Raw genomic sequence first — 11,789 nt, 5'->3', positions numbered from 1 at the left:
GCTCCAGCTTCCTGGAGTTCCCTCTCCCCCTTTTACAGAGGAGGAAGCCCAAAGCCCAGGCTGGGTCAAGGGGGTTGGGGGTGGGGAGGAGAGGTCCACTTCCGTTGCAGGCAGCCCACCTAAGAGGACTCGCTACGGGAAAGGGAACTGAATCCCAATTGCCCTGCGGTCCCCTTGTGAACCGGGGAATGGAGGCCCAGAGAGGCAAGGGAATGGATGTGTCCCCAACACCCAGAAGCTGAGACCCTGAAGGGCAAGGGGAGGGTCTTCCGTGTCCGCTGTGCGTCCCTAGGCGTCATCACTTCTATTCCTTCCGAGTGAAGGAGGGAAGGGAACGACCACCGTTTGTGAGGACCCTGAGGGTCAGCAGTGGGGCCTGAGTCAGAAGAGGCCAGGGAAGACACCCCAAGGGGCATGAGGACCTTCGCCCCCACCCCGGAAAGAACTCCATGCCACTGCCCTGGAGGTGTACTTCCTCCCAGTCCTCCCTGAAGTTGTGGGCCAGAAGTGGGTCTCACCCAGTTTCACCCCAGAGGATCAGAGCCTAGCAGGTCTCCAGAAGTGCACCTGGCCTCACCTCTCTCCAAGAAACTGGGCAAAGAGCAGGGTGGGTCTGCTTTTTTTTTTGTGTCATTTCGTCTTTCCAGCTCTCTGCAGCCATTCTTCCCTGCAGACAGTCAGCCAGTTAGCCAGTTCCTTGCATCTTTCTGATGCCACTCTGCAGCGGTCGGCCTGGGCCCGTGTTCACCATCCATGGGTATTACCACCCGCTCACCCCCTTCCTCCCCGACCACACCGCCCCCCCATCCCTCCCCCGGCCTCACTAAATCCCCTTCCCTTTGGTGTTAAGGACACCCCAAACTTAGATTTGGTTAGATCCGAAAGGCACCGACGACGGCTGTCACCGTTTGGCTATCCATACTCTGAGTGACATAAGTTTGAGGTTCTAACGTGGTGCCCTGTGCCTGCTGCTCACTGATCAAGTGTGCGTGAACCAACGTGGGCGTCCTGAGAGTGGGCAAGATGATCATGATCCCTAAGAGAAAAGGAGGAGAGGAGAGGACCTCCCTCTCCATCCGGACCCTCCCAAGTACACACAGGTGTTTACCAAAAGTGTGTATATGGGCGAGTCCTCTCTCATCCTTTCCCTTCTCTCTCTTGGTTTCCTTTGTTGGTTTGTTCGCTTGCTTGAATGGCTGGATGGATGCATGGATGGATGGTGGTTTTGGAGACAGGACCTGTAGTCCAGGCTGGCCTTGAACTTCCTATCCTGCTGGCTACTCCTCCCCAGCACACCCGTGATGCCCTCTAGGCACTTTTTGTCTGTCCTTCTGTCTGTCCAGAGCTTGTTGACACGGAGAAGATGGAAGCGGGCTCTCAGGCAGCAGGGCATCTTCTGAGACTGGTCTGGAGAGCATATTTGGTCCTCTCTGCTTGGTCCTGCCTCACGCCCTGTGGGCAGCAACACGGGAGGCTGGCCCTCGCCGACCCAATCTTGACGGACCCTGCTAGGCCGATTGCTCCAGGGGCCCTGGTCTGCTTTCCCGTGGCCGCTGGCTGCAGAGGTTGTGCTTTGGCCCGCTGAGATTCTCCCATACTGCAGTCTCTCCCTCTACAAGTAGCACCCCCCCCCCCCGCTGAATGGCCACGTTTTCAATGTGCACCTCTTACCTCTCCTACAAGTTGTATCTGCCCACCCAGTGCCTAGCAACGTGTGGTCATCGGCTGTAACACACCAAGCGTGTTATCCTTTAGACTTTATTCATTCCACAGGGCAAACGCTGGACTGCCACAGTTTGCACTTTCATTACACAGAGCATCTTTGAACTCTATCAGAGTTTTGTGCCTCCCTCTCCCTCCCTTCCTCCCGCCTTTCCCCTCTCCCTTCCTCCCTGGTTCCCTCCCTGTGTTGTTTCTGTTGTTCTTGTGGTTGTTGAGATGATCTGGCTTCCTAGGTCCCCAGTCCAGTGCTGAGTCCCTCAGCACAAGGGTTTCCCTCTCAGCCACCCCAGTAGCTGGGGGTCCAGGTGCGTGCCACCATCCTGGGCTTGCTCTTGCTTTCTTCGCTGCCAGCCATCAGCCCACCCACCACCCCCAAAACTCCCCCCCCAGCCCCCCCCTCCGTTCCCCTGGGTGGCACAGGTTTTATTGCTTTCATCTGTGCGTCGTGCAGTTGAGGCGTGTGCTTCATACACTGGCCTGAGGATGTGTGTTGAAGGAGGCCTGGCGTCGTGTGAGATTGCAAACCGAACTCAGTCATCAGCTAGCCAGTGCGCCCTGGCGCCACCGCCCCTTTAAGTTAGCCCGTTGAGGAGAGCGCCTAGCGCCTATGGGAGCCAGAAGAAAAGCGGAAGGAAGCCGCGAAGATGAGGGATGCCGGGGTCCCACGCTGGAGACCTTCGGGCTGCGGGGTGAAGGGGATTGGGAGCCTGAGAGCTCATCGTCCCCACACCCACCCGCCACCCCGCGGGGGAAGACTCAGGGTGAAGTCCTCCTGAAGTCTCACTGAGAGGAGTGTCCTGAGTTCATGGCCGGTAGGATCTGCTCTTGCAGTGCTTGTAATCTCTAAGCGTCTTGGCCATGAGCGGGGCAGCTTTCTTGGCTGTAGCTTTCCTGGTGTTGGCCGCCAGCACGGAGGGAGCGGGAGCGGGAGCCCTTGCGGCGCTCCCAGAGGCACAGGCTGGTCTCTGAGCACCTGGATTCCCGCTGGCGCTGCTGGCACCGCTGAAGCTGCTGCCTGTGCGGGATGGGGCTGTTGCCCCTGGCGACTTCTGCTGCCACCCGGCAATCTGGTCAGGTGGCTGGGCCAGAGGATTGAAGAGGATCATCTATGTCTGTCGGCCGTGGGCCTTCTTGGCCTGTGCAGATTGGATCCTGGCGGCCACTGCCTGGAGTCGCTGCTCTCGGGCCTCGCGAAGCCGCAGGTACATCTCGCGCCAGGACTCTCGCTCCCGCGGCGTTTCCCCCTTAAAGTCTTTGCTGCAACGCCTTCTCCACAAGCGGTCTGTCTGTTCCACCGGAACGTGGCGAGACTTCTGCGTGCGCCAGAGCTGAGCAGGACTACAGGTCTCCCAGGCGGGCTCGGGAAGGCAGTCGGGGGTTCCCGCTCCTTCCGAGGAGCATTCCAGGAGCCCTGTCTCTTCCCGCATGTCCTGCTGGCTGCGGCGGCGGCGGCGGCGGCGGAAGGAGCCCCGCTTGGAGCCAGAATACACGGGCATCTTGGAATACACTCTGCCCCCAGTAAATGCGGCCCCTTGCTCGGGTCCTTCCTCTGCCTCTGCCGCTCGATCTTCCTCTCCGTCTTGGTCTTCCTCTTCCCCTTCGTGGAGCCAAGACGGCGCTGCCGCTCCCAGTGCGTGGAAGGGGGAGCTGGCGTGGAGGGCGGGAAGGGGACTGCAGCTGGCCTGCGCCCCGGGGAAGGGGAGTGCCGGCGGCGGCATCGCCGCGGCCGCGCTGGACACCTTCTCCAGCTTGGCCGCATCGGCTTCGGCCGGCTGCGGCTTCTGGGGCTCCTCGTGTCCCTTCACCTTAGGCAATTTCCCCAGCAAGTCGGAGTCTCGGGGGCCGCTTTGGGAGGCACCTCTTGTCGGCTGTGTCTCTGCCAGTGTAGAAGTGGCAGAAGTTTTGCCAGGCGCCTTCTTTTTCTTCGGGGGCTCCTCATAGTGTAGGCAGGCCTGAAAAGACGAGGCGGGCTCCTGGAATTCTTTCTCGGTGCTTGGGCGTGGCCGGAGCCCGGGCCCTTCGTGGGAGGCCTGGGTTCCGCCTACTGCAGAGATGTCCGCTGGAGCAGCGGGTCCGGGCTCCCGCGGGGATGTGGACGGGTGCCGGGCCACCTGAGGGGGCCCCGCGGAGCCCCCCCGAGGGGCCTGAAGCCTGAGGAAGTCTGAGGAAGGAGCTGGTGCCTCTCTGGGGCGCTTCCTCCCGTGCTCTGTCGCGCCCTCGGGACTGGGAGCTCGCTTGCCAGGGGGCCCGAGCTCCCGCTGCGCGTCCGTTTCCCCGTGCTGCCGCCGCCCAGGAAGAGCATCTGCGGGGCGCTCGCCAGGAGCGACCCGGTGCTCAGGCCGCGCCTCGCGATCCAGCAGAGCCAGGATCTTCCAACGGGCGGCCAGCTCCTTGGCCAAGCTGCCCACGAGCTGGTGTTTGCGCAAGCCCCTCACCGTCTTTCGGACGCCGGTGTCGGCCAGGATGTCCCCTGTCATGGGCAAGACGGAGAGCCTCTCCAAGCACTGGCGGAGCTCGCGAGGGTCGTGGGCGTGGGTGGCCAGGCGCGCCTGCAGCTTCTGCACCGTCTGGCGAGCCCACTGGGCCGCCATCCCGCCGATGGGCGCTGGCGCGCAGCGGTGCCGGGTGGGGTGGGCGCTTTGGGCGGCCTCCGCACGGGAGCTTGGTGGAGTTCGCTGGGAGTCGCTCCTGCGGCGGCGAGCTGGGCGGCAGGTGGGCCCTGGGGCGTGCCAGGTACGGTGGTGGGGTTCAGCACCGGGAAGTGGGGTGGAGGAGGGAGGTGCCACCCGGTGTGCGCAGGCCGGTGTCCTCGGTGTCCTCGGCGACGGTAAAGGCTGCGGCGGCACGGGCGGGCGGCCTGGTGCACGGAGCCGGGAGACAGGCCTGTGGCGGCGGCAAGCAGCTGCGCGGTGGGGTGTGCTGTCCCTCAAGCAAAAGAGCCCCGGGCGTCCAGGCCCAGGCCGGCCTTATATAGCCAGCAGGCCCCGCCCCCTGCGGGGCGGAGCCTGTGAGCCACGCCCTCGACGGACACCTGTGAGGCCCGCGTTCCTGGACCCGCGGCTGATGCCTGCCTCGGGAGTCCCCAGGGACCCAGGGGGTTCCCCTCCGCTTCCACTACCCCACTGCCACTGCTGGTGTCACCTAGTCACCGCCAGTGGATTGAGCCATCGCCAGTGACCACCCCAGCTCCAGCTTCCTGGAGTTCCCTCTCCCCCTTTTACAGAGGAGGAAGCCCAAAGCCCAGGCTGGGTCAAGGGGGTTGGGGGTGGGGAGGAGAGGTCCACTTCCGTTGCAGGCAGCCCACCTAAGAGGACTCGCTACGGGAAAGGGAACTGAATCCCAATTGCCCTGCGGTCCCCTTGTGAACCGGGGAATGGAGGCCCAGAGAGGCAAGGGAATGGATGTGTCCCCAACACCCAGAAGCTGAGACCCTGAAGGGCAAGGGGAGGGTCTTCCGTGTCCGCTGTGCGTCCCTAGGCGTCATCACTTCTATTCCTTCCGAGTGAAGGAGGGAAGGGAACGACCACCGTTTGTGAGGACCCTGAGGGTCAGCAGTGGGGCCTGAGTCAGAAGAGGCCAGGGAAGACACCCCAAGGGGCATGAGGACCTTCGCCCCCACCCCGGAAAGAACTCCATGCCACTGCCCTGGAGGTGTACTTCCTCCCAGTCCTCCCTGAAGTTGTGGGCCAGAAGTGGGTCTCACCCAGTTTCACCCCAGAGGATCAGAGCCTAGCAGGTCTCCAGAAGTGCACCTGGCCTCACCTCTCTCCAAGAAACTGGGCAAAGAGCAGGGTGGGTCTGCTTTTTTTTTTTGTGTCATTTCGTCTTTCCAGCTCTCTGCAGCCATTCTTCCCTGCAGACAGTCAGCCAGTTAGCCAGTTCCTTGCATCTTTCTGATGCCACTCTGCAGCGGTCGGCCTGGGCCCGTGTTCACCATCCATGGGTATTACCACCCGCTCACCCCCTTCCTCCCCGACCACACCGCCCCCCCATCCCTCCCCCGGCCTCACTAAATCCCCTTCCCTTTGGTGTTAAGGACACCCCAAACTTAGATTTGGTTAGATCCGAAAGGCACCGACGACGGCTGTCACCGTTTGGCTATCCATACTCTGAGTGACATAAGTTTGAGGTTCTAACGTGGTGCCCTGTGCCTGCTGCTCACTGATCAAGTGTGCGTGAACCAACGTGGGCGTCCTGAGAGTGGGCAAGATGATCATGATCCCTAAGAGAAAAGAGGAGAGGAGAGGACCTCCCTCTCCATCCGGACCCTCCCAAGTACACACAGGTGTTTACCAAAAGTGTGTATATGGGCGAGTCCTCTCTCATCCTTTCCCTTCTCTCTCTTGGTTTCCTTTGTTGGTTTGTTCGCTTGCTTGAATGGCTGGATGGATGCATGGATGGATGGTGGTTTTGGAGACAGGACCTGTAGTCCAGGCTGGCCTTGAACTTCCTATCCTGCTGGCTACTCCTCCCCAGCACACCCGTGATGCCCTCTAGGCACTTTTTGTCTGTCCTTCTGTCTGTCCAGAGCTTGTTGACACGGAGAAGATGGAAGCGGGCTCTCAGGCAGCAGGGCATCTTCTGAGACTGGTCTGGAGAGCATATTTGGTCCTCTCTGCTTGGTCCTGCCTCACGCCCTGTGGGCAGCAACACGGGAGGCTGGCCCTCGCCGACCCAATCTTGACGGACCCTGCTAGGCCGATTGCTCCAGGGGCCCTGGTCTGCTTTCCCGTGGCCGCTGGCTGCAGAGGTTGTGCTTTGGCCCGCTGAGATTCTCCCATACTGCAGTCTCTCCCTCTACAAGTAGCACCCCCCCCCCCCCCGCTGAATGGCCACGTTTTCAATGTGCACCTCTTACCTCTCCTACAAGTTGTATCTGCCCACCCAGTGCCTAGCAACGTGTGGTCATCGGCTGTAACACACCAAGCGTGTTATCCTTTAGACTTTATTCATTCCACAGGGCAAACGCTGGACTGCCACAGTTTGCACTTTCATTACACAGAGCATCTTTGAACTCTATCAGAGTTTTGTGCCTCCCTCTCCCTCCCTTCCTCCCGCCTTTCCCCTCTCCCTTCCTCCCTGGTTCCCTCCCTGTGTTGTTTCTGTTGTTCTTGTGGTTGTTGAGATGATCTGGCTTCCTAGGTCCCCAGTCCAGTGCTGAGTCCCTCAGCACAAGGGTTTCCCTCTCAGCCACCCCAGTAGCTGGGGGTCCAGGTGCGTGCCACCATCCTGGGCTTGCTCTTGCTTTCTTCGCTGCCAGCCATCAGCCCACCCACCACCCCCAAAACTCCCCCCCCAGCCCCCCCCTCCGTTCCCCTGGGTGGCACAGGTTTTATTGCTTTCATCTGTGCGTCGTGCAGTTGAGGCGTGTGCTTCATACACTGGCCTGAGGATGTGTGTTGAAGGAGGCCTGGCGTCGTGTGAGATTGCAAACCGAACTCAGTCATCAGCTAGCCAGTGCGCCCTGGCGCCACCGCCCCTTTAAGTTAGCCCGTTGAGGAGAGCGCCTAGCGCCTATGGGAGCCAGAAGAAAAGCGGAAGGAAGCCGCGAAGATGAGGGATGCCGGGTCCCACGCTGGAGACCTTCGGGCTGCGGGGTGAAGGGGATTGGGAGCCTGAGAGCTCATCGTCCCCACACCCACCCGCCACCCCGCGGGGGAAGACTCAGGGTGAAGTCCTCCTGAAGTCTCACTGAGAGGAGTGTCCTGAGTTCATGGCCGGTAGGATCTGCTCTTGCAGTGCTTGTAATCTCTAAGCGTCTTGGCCATGAGCGGGGCAGCTTTCTTGGCTGTAGCTTTCCTGGTGTTGGCCGCCAGCACGGAGGGAGCGGGAGCGGGAGCCCTTGCGGCGCTCCCAGAGGCACAGGCTGGTCTCTGAGCACCTGGATTCCCGCTGGCGCTGCTGGCACCGCTGAAGCTGCTGCCTGTGCGGGATGGGGCTGTTGCCCCTGGCGACTTCTGCTGCCACCCGGCAATCTGGTCAGGTGGCTGGGCCAGAGGATTGAAGAGGATCATCTATGTCTGTCGGCCGTGGGCCTTCTTGGCCTGTGCAGATTGGATCCTGGCGGCCACTGCCTGGAGTCGCTGCTCTCGGGCCTCGCGAAGCCGCAGGTACATCTCGCGCCAGGACTCTCGCTCCCGCGGCGTTTCCCCCTTAAAGTCTTTGCTGCAACGCCTTCTCCACAAGCGGTCTGTCTGTTCCACCGGAACGTGGCGAGACTTCTGCGTGCGCCAGAGCTGAGCAGGACTACAGGTCTCCCAGGCGGGCTCGGGAAGGCAGTCGGGGGTTCCCGCTCCTTCCGAGGAGCATTCCAGGAGCCCTGTCTCTTCCCGCATGTCCTGCTGGCTGCGGCGGCGGCGGCGGCGGCGGAAGGAGCCCCGCTTGGAGCCAGAATACACGGGCATCTTGGAATACACTCTGCCCCCAGTAAATGCGGCCCCTTGCTCGGGTCCTTCCTCTGCCTCTGCCGCTCGATCTTCCTCTCCGTCTTGGTCTTCCTCTTCCCCTTCGTGGAGCCAAGACGGCGCTGCCGCTCCCAGTGCGTGGAAGGGGGAGCTGGCGTGGAGGGCGGGAAGGGGACTGCAGCTGGCCTGCGCCCCGGGGAAGGGGAGTGCCGGCGGCGGCATCGCCGCGGCCGCGCTGGACACCTTCTCCAGCTTGGCCGCATCGGCTTCGGCCGGCTGCGGCTTCTGGGGCTCCTCGTGTCCCTTCACCTTAGGCAATTTCCCCAGCAAGTCGGAGTCTCGGGGGCCGCTTTGGGAGGCACCTCTTGTCGGCTGTGTCTCTGCCAGTGTAGAAGTGGCAGAAGTTTTGCCAGGCGCCTTCTTTTTCTTCGGGGGCTCCTCATAGTGTAGGCAGGCCTGAAAAGACGAGGCGGGCTCCTGGAATTCTTTCTCGGTGCTTGGGCGTGGCCGGAGCCCGGGCCCTTCGTGGGAGGCCTGGGTTCCGCCTACTGCAGAGATGTCCGCTGGAGCAGCGGGTCCGGGCTCCCGCGGGGATGTGGACGGGTGCCGGGCCACCTGAGGGGGCCCCGCGGAGCCCCCCCGAGGGGCCTGAAGCCTGAGGAAGTCTGAGGAAGGAGCTGGTGCCTCTCTGGGGCGCTTCCTCCCGTGCTCTGTCGCGCCCTCGGGACTGGGAGCTCGCTTGCCAGGGGGCCCGAGCTCCCGCTGCGCGTCCGTTTCCCCGTGCTGCCGCCGCCCAGGAAGAGCATCTGCGGGGCGCTCGCCAGGAGCGACCCGGTGCTCAGGCCGCGCCTCGCGATCCAGCAGAGCCAGGATCTTCCAACGGGCGGCCAGCTCCTTGGCCAAGCTGCCCACGAGCTGGTGTTTGCGCAAGCCCCTCACCGTCTTTCGGACGCCGGTGTCGGCCAGGATGTCCCCTGTCATGGGCAAGACGGAGAGCCTCTCCAAGCACTGGCGGAGCTCGCGAGGGTCGTGGGCGTGGGTGGCCAGGCGCGCCTGCAGCTTCTGCACCGTCTGGCGAGCCCACTGGGCCGCCATCCCGCCGATGGGCGCTGGCGCGCAGCGGTGCCGGGTGGGGTGGGCGCTTTGGGCGGCCTCCGCACGGGAGCTTGGTGGAGTTCGCTGGGAGTCGCTCCTGCGGCGGCGAGCTGGGCGGCAGGTGGGCCCTGGGGCGTGCCAGGTACGGTGGTGGGGTTCAGCACCGGGAAGTGGGGTGGAGGAGGGAGGTGCCACCCGGTGTGCGCAGGCCGGTGTCCTCGGTGTCCTCGGCGACGGTAAAGGCTGCGGCGGCACGGGCGGGCGGCCTGGTGCACGGAGCCGGGAGACAGGCCTGTGGCGGCGGCAAGCAGCTGCGCGGTGGGGTGTGCTGTCCCTCAAGCAAAAGAGCCCCGGGCGTCCAGGCCCAGGCCGGCCTTATATAGCCAGCAGGCCCCGCCCCCTGCGGGGCGGAGCCTGTGAGCCACGCCCTCGACGGACACCTGTGAGGCCCGCGTTCCTGGACCCGCGGCTGATGCCTGCCTCGGGAGTCCCCAGGGACCCAGGGGGTTCCCCTCCGCTTCCACTACCCCACTGCCACTGCTGGTGTCACCTAGTCACCGCCAGTGGATTGAGCCATCGCCAGTGACCACCCCAGCTCCAGCTTCCTGGAGTTCCCTCTCCCCCTTTTACAGAGGAGGAAGCCCAAAGCCCAGGCTGGGTCAAGGGGGTTGGGGGTGGGGAGGAGAGGTCCACTTCCGTTGCAGGCAGCCCACCTAAGAGGACTCGCTACGGGAAAGGGAACTGAATCCCAATTGCCCTGCGGTCCCCTTGTGAACCGGGGAATGGAGGCCCAGAGAGGCAAGGGAATGGATGTGTCCCCAACACCCAGAAGCTGAGACCCTGAAGGGCAAGGGGAGGGTCTTCCGTGTCCGCTGTGCGTCCCTAGGCGTCATCACTTCTATTCCTTCCGAGTGAAGGAGGGAAGGGAACGACCACCGTTTGTGAGGACCCTGAGGGTCAGCAGTGGGGCCTGAGTCAGAAGAGGCCAGGGAAGACACCCCAAGGGGCATGAGGACCTTCGCCCCCACCCCGGAAAGAACTCCATGCCACTGCCCTGGAGGTGTACTTCCTCCCAGTCCTCCCTGAAGTTGTGGGCCAGAAGTGGGTCTCACCCAGTTTCACCCCAGAGGATCAGAGCCTAGCAGGTCTCCAGAAGTGCACCTGGCCTCACCTCTCTCCAAGAAACTGGGCAAAGAGCAGGGTGGGTCTGCTTTTTTTTTTTGTGTCATTTCGTCTTTCCAGCTCTCTGCAGCCATTCTTCCCTGCAGACAGTCAGCCAGTTAGCCAGTTCCTTGCATCTTTCTGATGCCACTCTGCAGCGGTCGGCCTGGGCCCGTGTTCACCATCCATGGGTATTACCACCCGCTCACCCCCTTCCTCCCCGACCACACCGCCCCCCCATCCCTCCCCCGGCCTCACTAAATCCCCTTCCCTTTGGTGTTAAGGACACCCCAAACTTAGATTTGGTTAGATCCGAAAGGCACCGACGACGGCTGTCACCGTTTGGCTATCCATACTCTGAGTGACATAAGTTTGAGGTTCTAACGTGGTGCCCTGTGCCTGCTGCTCACTGATCAAGTGTGCGTGAACCAACGTGGGCGTCCTGAGAGTGGGCAAGATGATCATGATCCCTAAGAGAAAAGAGGAGAGGAGAGGACCTCCCTCTCCATCCGGACCCTCCCAAGTACACACAGGTGTTTACCAAAAGTGTGTATATGGGCGAGTCCTCTCTCATCCTTTCCCTTCTCTCTCTTGGTTTCCTTTGTTGGTTTGTTCGCTTGCTTGAATGGCTGGATGGATGCATGGATGGATGGTGGTTTTGGAGACAGGACCTGTAGTCCAGGCTGGCCTTGAACTTCCTATCCTGCTGGCTACTCCTCCCCAGCACACCCGTGATGCCCTCTAGGCACTTTTTGTCTGTCCTTCTGTCTGTCCAGAGCTTGTTGACACGGAGAAGATGGAAGCGGGCTCTCAGGCAGCAGGGCATCTTCTGAGACTGGTCTGGAGAGCATATTTGGTCCTCTCTGCTTGGTCCTGCCTCACGCCCTGTGGGCAGCAACACGGGAGGCTGGCCCTCGCCGACCCAATCTTGACGGACCCTGCTAGGCCGATTGCTCCAGGGGCCCTGGTCTGCTTTCCCGTGGCCGCTGGCTGCAGAGGTTGTGCTTTGGCCCGCTGAGATTCTCCCATACTGCAGTCTCTCCCTCTACAAGTAGCACCCCCCCCCCCCCCGCTGAATGGCCACGTTTTCAATGTGCACCTCTTACCTCTCCTACAAGTTGTATCTGCCCACCCAGTGCCTAGCAACGTGTGGTCATCGGCTGTAACACACCAAGCGTGTTATCCTTTAGACTTTATTCATTCCACAGGGCAAACGCTGGACTGCCACAGTTTGCACTTTCATTACACAGAGCATCTTTGAACTCTATCAGAGTTTTGTGCCTCCCTCTCCCTCCCTTCCTCCCGCCTTTCCCCTCTCCCTTCCTCCCTGGTTCCCTCCCTGTGTTGTTTCTGTTGTTCTTGTGGTTGTTGAGATGATCTGGCTTCCTAGGTCCCCAGTCCAGTGCT

Source organism: Castor canadensis, unplaced genomic scaffold (genome assembly GCF_047511655.1).
Source record: "Castor canadensis unplaced genomic scaffold, mCasCan1.hap1v2 HAP1_SCAFFOLD_448, whole genome shotgun sequence".
In the NCBI taxonomy this organism is placed as follows: Eukaryota; Metazoa; Chordata; class Mammalia; order Rodentia; family Castoridae; genus Castor; species Castor canadensis.
The sequence above is the reverse complement of the archived record's forward strand: the minus strand, read 5'-3'. Positions refer to the sequence as shown.